At 42.8% G+C, this 12,808-nt stretch overlaps 1 protein-coding gene across 3 annotated transcripts in view; it reads right to left on the bottom strand.

Annotated features, from left to right (window-relative positions):
• PLCE1 (phospholipase C epsilon 1) overlaps positions 1-12,604 on the bottom strand; it is a 318,800-nt gene extending 306,196 nt beyond the window's left edge. For all 3 annotated transcript variants that reach the window (XM_029245178.1, XM_029245177.1, XM_029245179.1), the window contains exon 1: positions 12,417-12,604. The gene's annotated coding sequence lies outside the window, so the exon portion shown is untranslated. The remainder of the gene's footprint in view (positions 1-12,416) is intronic.
• Positions 12,605-12,808: the final 204 nt, after the last annotated feature.

Raw genomic sequence — 12,808 nt, 5'->3', positions numbered from 1 at the left:
CCCTTACTCTCTCCACTCTACAGTTTGCACTTCGTCTCCCTTACTCTATTCCCCAGGAACAGTATCTCCAGCTCCTCACCACATTTGAAGCTGACCCTGTCGCTCTGAGGAAAGCACAGGCAGTCTCCAGGAATTCAATCTATGCAGACTCAGGAGCAGCAAGCTAATTTTAATATCAGTCTTTGATGGCCATGGCCAAAATAAAGTCAACTTAAAAAAAAAAACAAAAACCAAGGAAGTAAAATCTAAATGGATTCTAGATTGATCTCTACCTTATAGACAGAATTCATTAACACAATGATAATACTCTGCCACAGCAAGATTGAAAACATGGTTTAATGATGGGAAACTTGTTAACATGATATAATAAACCAGTAGGTCAAATGTGAAAAAAAGCACACAATCATCTCAAAGATTACCTTTTTGACTTTTGATAAATTCAAATCCCTTTCATTAAAAACAAACAAACAAACAAAAACTATGAATATAAAACTCCTTCCAGGGCTTCCCTGGTGGCGCAGTGGTTAAGAGTCCGCCTGCCGATGCAGGGGACACAGGTTCGTGCCCAGGTCCAGGAAGATCCCACGTGCCGCGGAGCAGCTGAGCCCGTGAGCCATGGCCCCTGAGCCTGCGCGTCCGGAGCCTGTGCTCCGCAACGGGAGAGGCCACAACAGTGAGAGGTCCGCATACCGGAAAAAAAAAAAAAATTCCTTCCACAAAGTGATTTAAACAATTTTAAACCAAAAGCCAACATCATACTCACAAGTGAATATGAAAAGCATTTCCAATAAAATCAGGAATAAAATTCAAAGGTCTATTATCCTCCTCTTAGTTATCAATATTCGAATTTCTGATTTAAAAGAGAAATAATCATTATTTGCAGACGATACAATTCTCTACCTAGAGAGCTCAGGAGAATCAGCTAAAAAATTAAGTTGATTAAATAAAAACCTAAAACATATTTAAAAAATAAGTAAGAAGTATATGATTTACATGAAGACTACTACAAAACTTCACTAAGAGATATAAAAACATTTGAGTAAATTAATAAACATACCAGTATGGAAAGACTAACTACAGTAAACATAATAATTTTTCCTAAATTAATATATATTAATATAATTATATATAACGTATATATTATATATAATAAATCTATATTATATATATTATATGTAACATATTATATATATATTATAGTATATAATAAATATATATATTTATTATAATCCTGATCAGGATATCAATAGATGTTTGAGATTTTGACAAAGTGTTTCAAAATTTAATTTATAAGAATAAGCAAGGGGCTTCCCTGGTGGCGCAGTGGTTGAGAGTCTGCCTGCCGATGCAGGGGACACGGGTTCGTGCCCCGGTCTGGGAAGATCCCACATGCCGCGGAGCGGCTGGGCCCGTGAGCCATGGCCGCTGAGCCTGCGCGTCCGGAGCCCGTTGCTCTGCAACGGGAGAGGCTACAACAGTGAGAGGCCCGCGTAACCGCAAAACAAAAAAGAATAAGCAAGGAAAAATAAGGAAAATTTTAGTAATTATAATTAGAGAGAGCTTGCTCTGTGTGACATTAATATATGTTATAAGGCTAAAATAACTAAAACAGCGTGGTATTCATTCAAGAATTTCCAAATAGATATCTTATGCCTAAAATTGACTTTAGAATATACAAAATCAGATTAGGAATTGTCTAGGATTATCCAGTAAGTATATTATTTAAGGAAATTATATAAGGAATATAAATATATACATGAGGAAATAAATATATTTTGAAGGAAAATGAAGTATTTAGAAAACAGATTAGGTCTTCAACTCATAATATGTACAAAAAAAAAAAACTAACTTCAAATGAAAAGTTCATTGTAACTAAAAGCCTAAAAAGCTAAAAAACACAGTTAATCACAGAAAGTAGATAAAGAATACAAATTTAAAAGCTGTGGAAGTAATCACCAGGGAGGACATAGACCTATCTGGGCATGTGGAAATTAAAATTTTCTGTACATTAAGGAACATGATAAACATTTCAAAAATATGATATTTCATTAATATTTATATAGAGTATCCCATAGTAGGATAAACGTAATTCACTTGATTATGATTAACAAAGTTAGGTGAAAAGTTATAAAATGTGAAAGCATGATCTCAATTTGGGAAAAAACAAACAGAAGAAAAAAAACTAGAAAGCCATGAACCAAATATTGGACTTCTTTATTGTGCCTTTCTGTTTCCCAAATTATCCAAAATTAACTTGTATTATTTTATAATCAGGAAAAAATGCTAGTTGAGAAAAACAGCATCAAATGACAATGATATGTTATAGTCTTAATTCATTAAGAAGTCTCAAATAAAAAAAAGACAAATGGACAAAGAAAGTGATTAAATAATTAACCAAGAGAGAGCACATTGATGAGATATCAATGTTTTATTGTTTCCAGTAATCAAAGAAATGCACATTCCAACTATGAAGTACCAAGTCCGGTATCTCTTAGTGACATACCACTGGAAAGACTACTCCAGCACATCATTAGTTGAAGTGCAAACTGTTGCAACCTTTTTGGAGAGCATTTTGACAGTACATATTTCAAGCCTTTAAAAAAGTTCTTCACTTTTAGTAATTTCAGTTCTAGGACTCTGTGCTAAAGAAAGAATTACAGATCTAGGCAATGGAGAGTTAGGAAAAATTGGGGATCAACAACTAAATGCCCAACAAGAGGGGAATGGGTAAGCCCCTCCACAGTACCACATGACAGAATGAGACCCAAACACTGAAATCAAGGTTTGGAAACCTGTAATGGAGTGGGAACATCTTTTTTTTCTTTTTTTTTTTTGTGGTACATGGGCCTCTCACTGTTGTGGCCTCTCCCATTGCGGAGCACAGGCTCTGGACGCGCAGGCTCAGCGGCCATGGCTCACGGGCCCACCGTGGCATGTGGGATCTTCCCGGACCAGGGCACAAACCCGTGTCCCCTGCATCGGCAGGCGGACTCTCAACCACTGAGCCACCAGGAAAGCCCTGGAGTGGGAACATCTTAATGATGGAATGTTAGGCAAAGAATGCAGGACTGAAAATTGTGTATTATGTATCTATACTATGGTCTTAATTTTGTTTGAAACAAACAAACCTCCCAGTTCTGCTGCTCCCCAGCCAGGCGGCTTTGGTCAAATCTTTGAGTCCCTGAGACCAATTTCTTCAACTCTAAAAGTGAGAAGGGAGGACTTCCCTGGCGGTCCAGTGGTTAAGACTCCGCGCTTCCCAACTTAAGTGTCCATCGACAGATGAATGGATAAAGATGTGGCACATATATACAATGGAATGTTACTCAGCCATAAAAAGAAACAAAACTGAGTTATGTGCAGTGAGGTGGATGGACCTAGAGTCTGTCACACAGAGTGAAGTAAGTCAGAAAGAGAAAAACAAATACTGTATGCTAACACATATATATGGAATCTAAAAAAAAAAAAAATGGTTATGAAGAACCTCGGGGCAGGACAGGAATAAAGACACAGACGTAGAGAATGGACTTGAGGACATGGGGAGTGGGAAGGGTAAGGGGAGGGGGAAGGGTAAGCTGGGATGAAGTGAGAGAGTGGCATGGACTTATATATACTACCAAGTGCAAAGTGGATAGCTAGTGGGAAGCAGCCGCATAACACAGGGAGATCAGCTCGGTCCTTTGTGATTACCTAGAGGGGTGGGAGGGAGACGCAAGAGGGAAGAGATATGGGGATACATGTATATGTATAGCTGATTCACTTTGTTATAAAGCAGAAACTAACACACCATTGTAAAGCAATTATACTCCAATAAAGATGTTAAAAAAAGACTCTGTGCTTCCACTGCAGGGGGCATGGGTTTGATCCCTGCTCAGAGAACTAAGATCTCACATGCCGCAGGGCGTGGCCAAAAAAAAAAAGAAAACAAAAAAAAACAAGTAAAAGTGAGAGGGGAACATTTGGATCCCTCAATTTTCACTGTTGCATGACACAGCATGTAATAAAAAAGTAATAAACAAATCATAAACAGATGCATAACGTCTGCATTAATAATTAAAAGATAGAGTTTTAGTTGTTAAAATTTTGAATTAAAAATTCTTTTTTAATTAATTTTTTATTGAAGTATAGTTGATTTACAATATTGTGTTAGTTTCAGATGTACAACGCAGTTGATTCAATATTGTTACAGATTATACACCATACAAAGTTATTGTAAAATACTGACTATATTCCCTGTGCTGTACATTACATCCCTGTGACTTATTTATCTTATAACTGATAGTTTGTACCTCTTAATCACCTTCATCTATTTCGCTCCAACCCCTACCCATCTCCCGTGTGGTAGCCACTAGTTTGTTCTCTGTATCTGTGAGTCTGTTTCTGTTTTGTTATATTTATTCATCTGTTTTTAGATTTCACATATAAGTGAAAACATACAGTATTTGCCTAAAAATTCTTTACTTTTAAACTAATAACTTAAACAAGTGACATATTTTAGACCTTACTGCTTAGTGATAATTCATTAGAAATAGGCCGCATGGCTAGAAATAAGCATGCTCTCTGATCCTCTGTAACTAATTTGATATGGGCTTGCCCGCCTGAGTCAGGAACACACTTCACCTGTTGTCAGCCATCCCATGATTTGGCACTGGTGAGGCCCTCAGTCAGCAAAGGGTAGTTAGTCAAAATCCTAGATCCGAGAGATGCCCCAGAAGAACCTGCAAGGCTGTCTGACTGCTGTTGCACTGAGAGCACAGGAATCATTTTTTGGAGTTCTTTTTACAAATTTATGTAGTTTCTGCACATAGCTCAAGAAGTTCTTGCCATCCTCTCAGATTCAAATAATATTTGAGCATATTTCTTTCACAACTGCCTGGAGCTTTACCAATCCCTCCCACTGTGAATTTTAGGACCCTGCTGGAGGCACGATGATGAAAGAATAACCAGGATGAGTTAGGGACTAATTAGCCTGCTGAGCAGCAGAGAAGTGAATCTGAGTTTGCTCGGACCACAGCAGTTACCAAAACTGCAAACTGAATGAGGCTCACGCTCTATCCTGTCATCCAAATTCATTCTGCCTTTGGGGGGAAAAAGGAATATAATTTCATGCCAAAAGCATTTAACTTCTGTGAATTTTATCCACCTCCCTGAGATTGACAAACCAGACTATTAGAGAATGCTTCAGTTCCTCCAGGCAAACAGATCATAGGTGAAAATATGTTCATCAATGAAATCTGAGTTCGTGTTGTTAATAATAACAAATGAATTAAAACTTTCTTTAGAAATGACAGTAACTTGAACTAACTCCAGTGATATCCAAATTAAACTGTGTTATATGATATTTTAATCCCAGATGTGTCTAGTATGCACTTGGTCACATGTGTTTTTCCCAATGATTTTTTTTCCATTCTCTAGATTTTCCATAGTCAGTGATATTATATAGTTTAAACCTAAAATAAAGTCATCAAAACAGAGTCTTTCCTTGCTTTGGCCTCTTTCCTAATTCTGAATATAGCAGCATTACTGTTTAATTATTAAAATGTAGCTGTTCCTACAAAGCAATAAAATTCATAAATGCTAGCCGCATTTTGTTATAGCTTTGAACTTGTGTGCACGCGTAATCAGCTCTTCTGAAGGAGACGTCCCAGTATTTTTATAAACGGAGCACATTTCACTGGGGCCACCACACAGCAGACCACTTAATGGAGCCAGCAGCAATGCCATCACTATGCAGATAATGGTACTGGCCAGCACTGCTCGACCAATAACCCAGTCAAGCACAGCCACCCTGTTTATGTTTATTTTTTTTTGTTTTCTTAAGCCTTAAGGGTAGAGGGGAAAGGATGCAAGAGTATTAAGTCTGCCTTATAGACTCAACGTTGTGAAGAAGAAGCAGGGAGGAGACTGGGGTTCCACTCTGTCCCTCTCGTCCCAGGCCCCACAGATGGTGGGCAGGGGAGGAAAGAACAAATGTCCTGCAGCTCCTGAGAGCAGAGGGGACCCTCTTCCTTGCAGAGGCAGAGAGACATCAGAGACCTTGGGGAGGTGCGGCTGTGCACCCATGAGAAGCAGTCTTGTGTCACTGCACCTGAAGTCACCTGTGGTCAGGGACAATGGACATTTCAGTGGCAACCAGGCAGAGAGAGGAGTAACAGAGTAAGATCCCCAGCTGCACTGGGGGAGAGCACCACGGGAGAGCAGAACCCCGTGAAGAGATGATGCTAGATTCTCCTTCCGCCATTCCACTGGGAGACTCAGTCAGGATAAAAATGAGCCTAAGAGCCAGGATTTGTTGAATCCTGATTGTATATCAGGCGCTGTTCTAAGCCCTTTACACGAACGATCTCATTTATTAGGTGCTACTATTACCCCTCCCATTTAGTGAATGAGGACCCATTTAGTTTAGGCCTCAGCAGGACAAGTATTTTGCATGAGGTCACACAGATTGCATATAAACAGTGGAGCCAGGTAAACAAATCCAAGCAACCAGGCTCCAGATCCCCAACTTGTAAAAGGCAATTAGAGAAAATACAGCGAGTTCTATTTCCTGCACATCCAAGTCTTTGGGTGAAAGGTCATACATAGTGTGCCTTAACTTGGGGTTTAGGTTTTGTCAAACTTCTCTCTGTCTCTCTAGCAACAGAAGTGCCCTTTCATGCCAAATCTAAGGCAGGACCTCACTGTATAAATAAAATGAGTAAGAGCGGGCTGCTCATCAGAAGCGGGTTGAAGGGCTGAGATCTTCATCTGCCTGCATCTCCCTCACCTGACAGAGGCCCCGACACCCCGGGAGCACAGCTGGAAAATCAGTATCACTCTGAATTGTGAGCTTGAGGAACAAAAGCAGCACAGCTAGAAAGCCAACAACAGCCAGCTAAACCAAAGGAAAAGGAAGAAATAACCACCCGCCACCCTCCGAGCAGTCACAGAGGTACCTCACCATCCGGGCCCTGACACAAATCATCTCAAGTTTGAGCATTTGAAGGGCCAGAAGGAGGTGGAATTCAGGGCTGGAGCAGAGAGTCAGGAATGAGGCAAATCCAATAAACAGGCAGAGGTGGGAAGCGGAGCCAACAGGGCGCCGGGGCCAGCGGTCTGTGGTGAGTGAGCAGGGCTGCTGTAGGCACAGAGGTGGGAACCCGAGAGGGAGGCCAGCACAGGAACTGCTCCCAGAACGAGCGTCCTCCAGCTTCAAGCTGTCCACACATATTATATGAGATAGAAATGGCAAAAGCTTACCAAGTACTTTGATACACATGTTTCTTTTTTCTTTTCTTTCTTTCTTTTTTTTTTTTTTTTTTGGTGTATGGGGACTACATCACCCTCCTTCTTGCCTATTCCAAAACTGCTTTTTCCTTCTTTACAGTAACATACCACTCAGTGGCCGGTACTGTCAGCCTTAGCAGACAGAAATGCCTGCTTTGGGGAGTCATGTGGGTAACAATTAAGAGTCCCAGACTATGTGGATTCACATCCCAGCTCTACCCCGTACTAGCTGTGTAACCTTGGGCAAGTTACCTAACTTCTCAGTGCCTGAGTTTCGTCTTCTGTGATACGCAGATAATAAAAGTAAGAGAATTGCTGTGAGGATGACAGGTTAATACACACAAAGTAGTTAGAACTGTACCTAGCAAAGTTCAAACTAAATGCTAGCTATTACTGTTCTCTTATTTTGACAGCTTTCATTTCCCTCCTTACCACTTTCTGTTTTCTCTTCCACACTCTATTAGTTCCCTATTGCTGCTGTGACAAATTGCCACAAATGTAGTGGCTTAAACAATACACATTTGTTATCTCACAGTTCTGGAGGCCAGAAGTCTAAAATGGGTTGGCAGGGCTGACTTCCTTCTGGAGGCTCTAGGGAAGAATCTGTTTTCTTGCCTTTTCCAGCTCCTAGAGGCAGCCTGCATTCCTTGGCTCCTGACCCCTTCCTTACATTACCCCTACCTCCTGCTAGGGACTCTGATCCTCTTGTCTCCCTCTCATAAGGACCCCCTTGATTACACTGAGCCCACCCAGGTAATCCAGGATAACCCCTCATCTCAAAATCTTTCATTTAGTCACATCTGTGAAGTTCCTTTTGACGTGTTAAGTAACATATTTACAGGTTCCAGGGATTAAAACTTAGACAACTTTGGGGGACCACTGGCATTATTCAACCTACCACACATCTTTCCAAAGCCTAAAGTTGCATACTGGCAAGACTTAGGTAGGTCCAGAGGGAAAAGACAATATTAGTAGCTAACTTTTTGAGCACTGACTATGTGCCTGGCACTATGCAAAGTGCTTTAGGTGCATTATCTTACTTGGTTCTCAGAGCAACCCCGTAAAATTACTATCTTATAGAAAGGTTAACTTCTTGTCTAAGGTTGTACAACTAGTAGATGGCAAAGCTTATGTAAAACTAGGTAAATTTGACTCTAGAGCCCTTGTACTTGACCAAGAGTGCCTTGTCCCTACACCTTAAGCTATTATAACTGGAGTCACCATGACCACTAGGGGCCTTGGAGACTATGCCACGAGAGGTACACATGCTCAGGGGACACAGGCACATAGGGGTCCTGCAGAGTCCATGCTGTAAGGTCCACACAGATGGTGGAGCCTTCAGAACATCTTCTTACACTCAAAGGAGAAAGCCTGGGGTTACTAAAGAGTTTCTTCAAATGCAGATTTGGACCAAAAAGCCAAGAAGGGACCAGTTGGAGAGAGAAAGTGAGAAGTCCATTCCTGACCCCAGCAGACCAGCCCTGCAGTTCTAATCAACCTCCCAGAAGAAGAGAGAACCTCACAGTCTTCCCTGGAGAGACTTCCAACTCAGAAGACCCAGATCCAGATTGATCCAGATCCTCTGAAACCCTACCAGGAAGTTTCAGAACCCCAGCTACTAACCAATTTAGCTATAGTTCTATCTGAAACTTTCTAATGAGGCACGTTAAAGCTATTTGGTTTCACTCAGCAGAAAAAGGGCCAGTCATTTGTTTTGGGTGATGAGCCCAGAGGTTGTTTCAGGAAAGCACAATGGTCAAGGGAACGGAGTCTGGAGCCGGCCTGCTCTAACTGAATCCCGGCCCTGGCACTTTCTTGCTCTGACTTCAAGCAAGTTACATGACCTTTTAGTTTCTCAGTTTTCCCATCTTCAAAAGGGGCATAGTAAGGGAGATCCATACGTCCTTATCCAAAATCAGAAGGTTTCTGGCTTTCGTAATGGTAAAACAGTACATGTGCCATATATTAAATAATGCTATAGGTGGGATCTGCAGCAAACATGTCTAATTGTTTCTGAAATTAAAATGTATAAATGTTCTTACCAGGTGAGAAAAATAAAGACCATAATAACCTCATGACCAAATTTTGTAGCCAAACTTATGAAAACCACAGTTTTGAGAGTTGTTGGTTTTTTTTCTTTGTTTGTTTGTTTTAACTTTGGAATTGCAGGTAAGGGATAACAGGTCTCTGGCATTTACCACCTAATGTTGCTGTTAGGATTAAATGAATTAACAGATGTAAAGTGCTTAGAACGTTGCCTGGCACGTAGTAAGCACTATATAAGTGTTAGCAACAACAACTACTATTATTATTCTCATCTAAATAGACTTGGTAGGGGACTATGAACAGGAAATTGTTAATTTATGACTAAATTTGATTTGTAAATTAGTACACTGGAGATTAATAGTCATTAATCCTTTAGAACAATATCCCAGGGCAGATTTCTGAGATGATGGAAATGTTATATATCTTCCTTGTCCAGTACGGTAGCAACTAACAACATGTAACAATCACTTGAAATGGGACTAATTTCATTTAATTCTAACTAACTTAAATTTAAATGCAAATAGCCCTATGTGGCTTGTGGCTACCCTACTGGACAGAGGGCCGGGTTCCAATCTGGCTCATGAAAACCTATTTAAGCCACAACACAGATGAATTACAGCATTAATAAAAACAAGCCTGAGTTCTATACCATGGGAGCAGAGAAGACCCCATGATGCTGAAGAGAGTTTTCTCTTCCTTTCTAGGCCCCATAGTTGGCCCATGGCAAAGTGCATCTTTGATATATTCTTCTTCTTTCTCTACTCCCCAGTTCCCCATCTCCAACTCTCCTCTTGGGGACCCCCACATAATTGGGCCACATGCTTCCCTAAGCCCCCCCATCAATACCTCCCAGCCCTTCTACAGCAGTATCATGCTCCCCAGCCACCTGCCTTCCCTCTCCCAACCAAATTCCCACTTGCTCAATGCCAAGATCTCAACCAAGTATCCAGAGGAAAGCAACTTGTTCAAACAAATCGACACTCTAAGCAGTTACTGCTTTTTCTCACGCCTTCCCTGCTACTCCTTCTGAATCCGAAGCTCTAAATTGTTGTGCTCCCCTGGACCCCTTCTCCCCACAAGCAGAGGGAGCCCAGGCAGAGAAAGAAGGAGTCCAGACTGAAGCAGTTGTTGTCCTCTACAGGCCGATTGCCAGCCAGGTGTGTGGAAGGCAGGCACCGCCAACACACATGTGCACAGCAGCCTCGCTCCCTGCAAATATCTCCTCTTGCCCAGGCAGGGCAAGCATTCCCTGCTCTCTGCTTTAGAAAACAGCAAGCACAATTCTTTTCAATTTTCCTTTATTCATTTAAAAATTTGTAGGTAACAAATTGCACATCAAATGAATTGTTTAAAATACACGACAAAAGCCCAGGTTAGACTGTGATTAAGAACAGCTGCAAGTACAAAAAGAAAACCGACCACCTTCATCGGAATCTAGCTTCACCACAATGCACTGGAGCATGGAAATTTTAATGACACAGGTCAACCTTGGAGTACATCCAAGGAGCTTATGTTACTTTAAGGACTGGAAGACTGTCCCTCCAGCTCTTACTTGATCCCCAGGCTTGGACCAAAGATGATTATTATGCATGGCTCCTAGGTATAAGGAAAATTTTCCCTGTGAGGCTGTAAATGGAGGACAATTTGAATGGTAAACATTATGTTCTTCTCTGAATCCTTTTGGTTATATTATCTCCTTTTCCAAAGTAGAGATTTGTATTGAAGAAACAAAGTCGTAACACTATTTCTAGAGGGCCTTCTAGGTGCAAGCTCTGTGCCAAGAAAGCCACAGTTAATTCCTTCAGTAGGGAAAATGAAACATCTACATAAATAACTCTCAAAGAACGCTGACAGAAGAAAGGCTAGGGAGGTATTCAATAAAATGCTGCAGGCATCAGAGCTGGAGAATGTCGACTATTTGGGGCTGGGGTATCAGGGAAGGTCTCACAGCAGCAACAAAAACTTAGTTTGAAGGGTGGTTAGGATTTAGAGTGGTAAAATGGAGCAGGAAGGGCACTCAGGAAGAGCAAAGGATGTTCTAGAAGACAGCATCATCAGGCATCCTTCAGCAACTATCCACGAAGACATGGCTACACACAGCATCCAGAGATAGTCTGCCACCCCTTCACCCCCAATGCCAACTGGCCCTGTAAGGGCATCTACAGGGTCACCTGCATCCACCTCCCAAGACAGGCTCTCAAAAATTCTTCCTGCTGGGGTGCAGCACTCTTGGCCTCGGCTGCGTCCATTCTGTGGCAGTGGCTCCACCCTATCCCTGCCAGGGCTTCCTACCAGAAACACAAGGAAATTCACTAATCCTGCAGAGATCTAAATGACCTACTGGCAAATTTTGCATGATGAAACTAAAATTAAGAACCATGTGGAAATAAAACTTTTCCATCAAGTGAATCCTACTTAACATCTATTGAGGGAGCTCCCTCTTTAAAATGAGGCTGCTAAAAATCTTTGAATGATGGATCTTTCTTACACCGAATAATTAGTTGAGTCAGTTGAACCAAGTGTTCTCATGGCTTAAATACCAGGCAAGATGTGCGGGGGGAACCGTAAATTTACACTGTGCATTTAACATTAGACACAAGGAAGACTTTTCCTTCTAGGTTATTCATTATCACAGCATTAGAGGACTTTAAGAAAAAAGACGTAGCCATTCTAGTTACCAGTGAAAGTGAGACCAGGTCCAATATTATGTTTTCTAGGACCTGATGTAGCTAATCGCTCCAAGAACAATCTCTTGAGCACTTGCGTGAAATACTGGCGGCTAGGGGGCCGCCTCAGCAAGAGCTTACACTTTTCCTCTCTGTACTGCACACACAAAATGCAGTGGAGACCCAAGGCAAACATCTGAAGGGGCGAAGGAAGCACTTAACAGGGTATCCTCCAGCCCATGTGAGGGCTGGCCCGCGCCCCCTAGAGAGTCGCCTGCCTCAGTTCTCCCCTGGGGAGGGGAGTAGCTACCTGTACTCCCGCCAGGTACGCGGAGTGAGGCTGCTGCCCCTGGCCGGATCTACTGGATTCAGAGATTAAAAGCCTATCTCTCCCCTTCTCCAAGCCTGAGGAACCGAGCCACAGAAACACCTCCTCACCTTTCCTCTTCCGGCCGGTCGCGCCGGAGTCCCCAAGTGCAGCGTCCCTCTGGGACGCGCCTGTCGCTGGCGGCGTCGGGTATCCTCGCTACCTTGTGTCAGCGGCGAAGCGGACGACAGGAGCGCGCAGAGCCGGGCAAGTGCCCGGAAGGCAGAGCCCGGGGCGCGCCGCCCGCCGCCGCGCCCACCCGGTCCCGCGTCGTCGTGTGCGCCCCCGCCCGGCGCCGCTCCCTCGCTCCGCGCCCGCAGAGCTCTGCAAGCTGCCCGGACGGCGGCGCGGGCGGCAGCGGAGCCCCCGCCCTGGGCCGGGCTTTCCCAGAACTCGCCCGCCCGCGGAGAGAGGCCGCGAGCGCCACCGCGGGCCGCCGGGCGGCCGGGGGCGCGGCCTGAGC

Source organism: Monodon monoceros, unplaced genomic scaffold (assembly GCF_005190385.1).
Source record: "Monodon monoceros isolate NGI ecotype Baffin Bay Population unplaced genomic scaffold, NGI_Narwhal_1 Super_Scaffold_4, whole genome shotgun sequence".
Classification (NCBI taxonomy): Eukaryota; Metazoa; Chordata; class Mammalia; order Artiodactyla; family Monodontidae; genus Monodon; species Monodon monoceros.
This window is presented reverse-complemented; position numbering and strand designations above follow the sequence as displayed.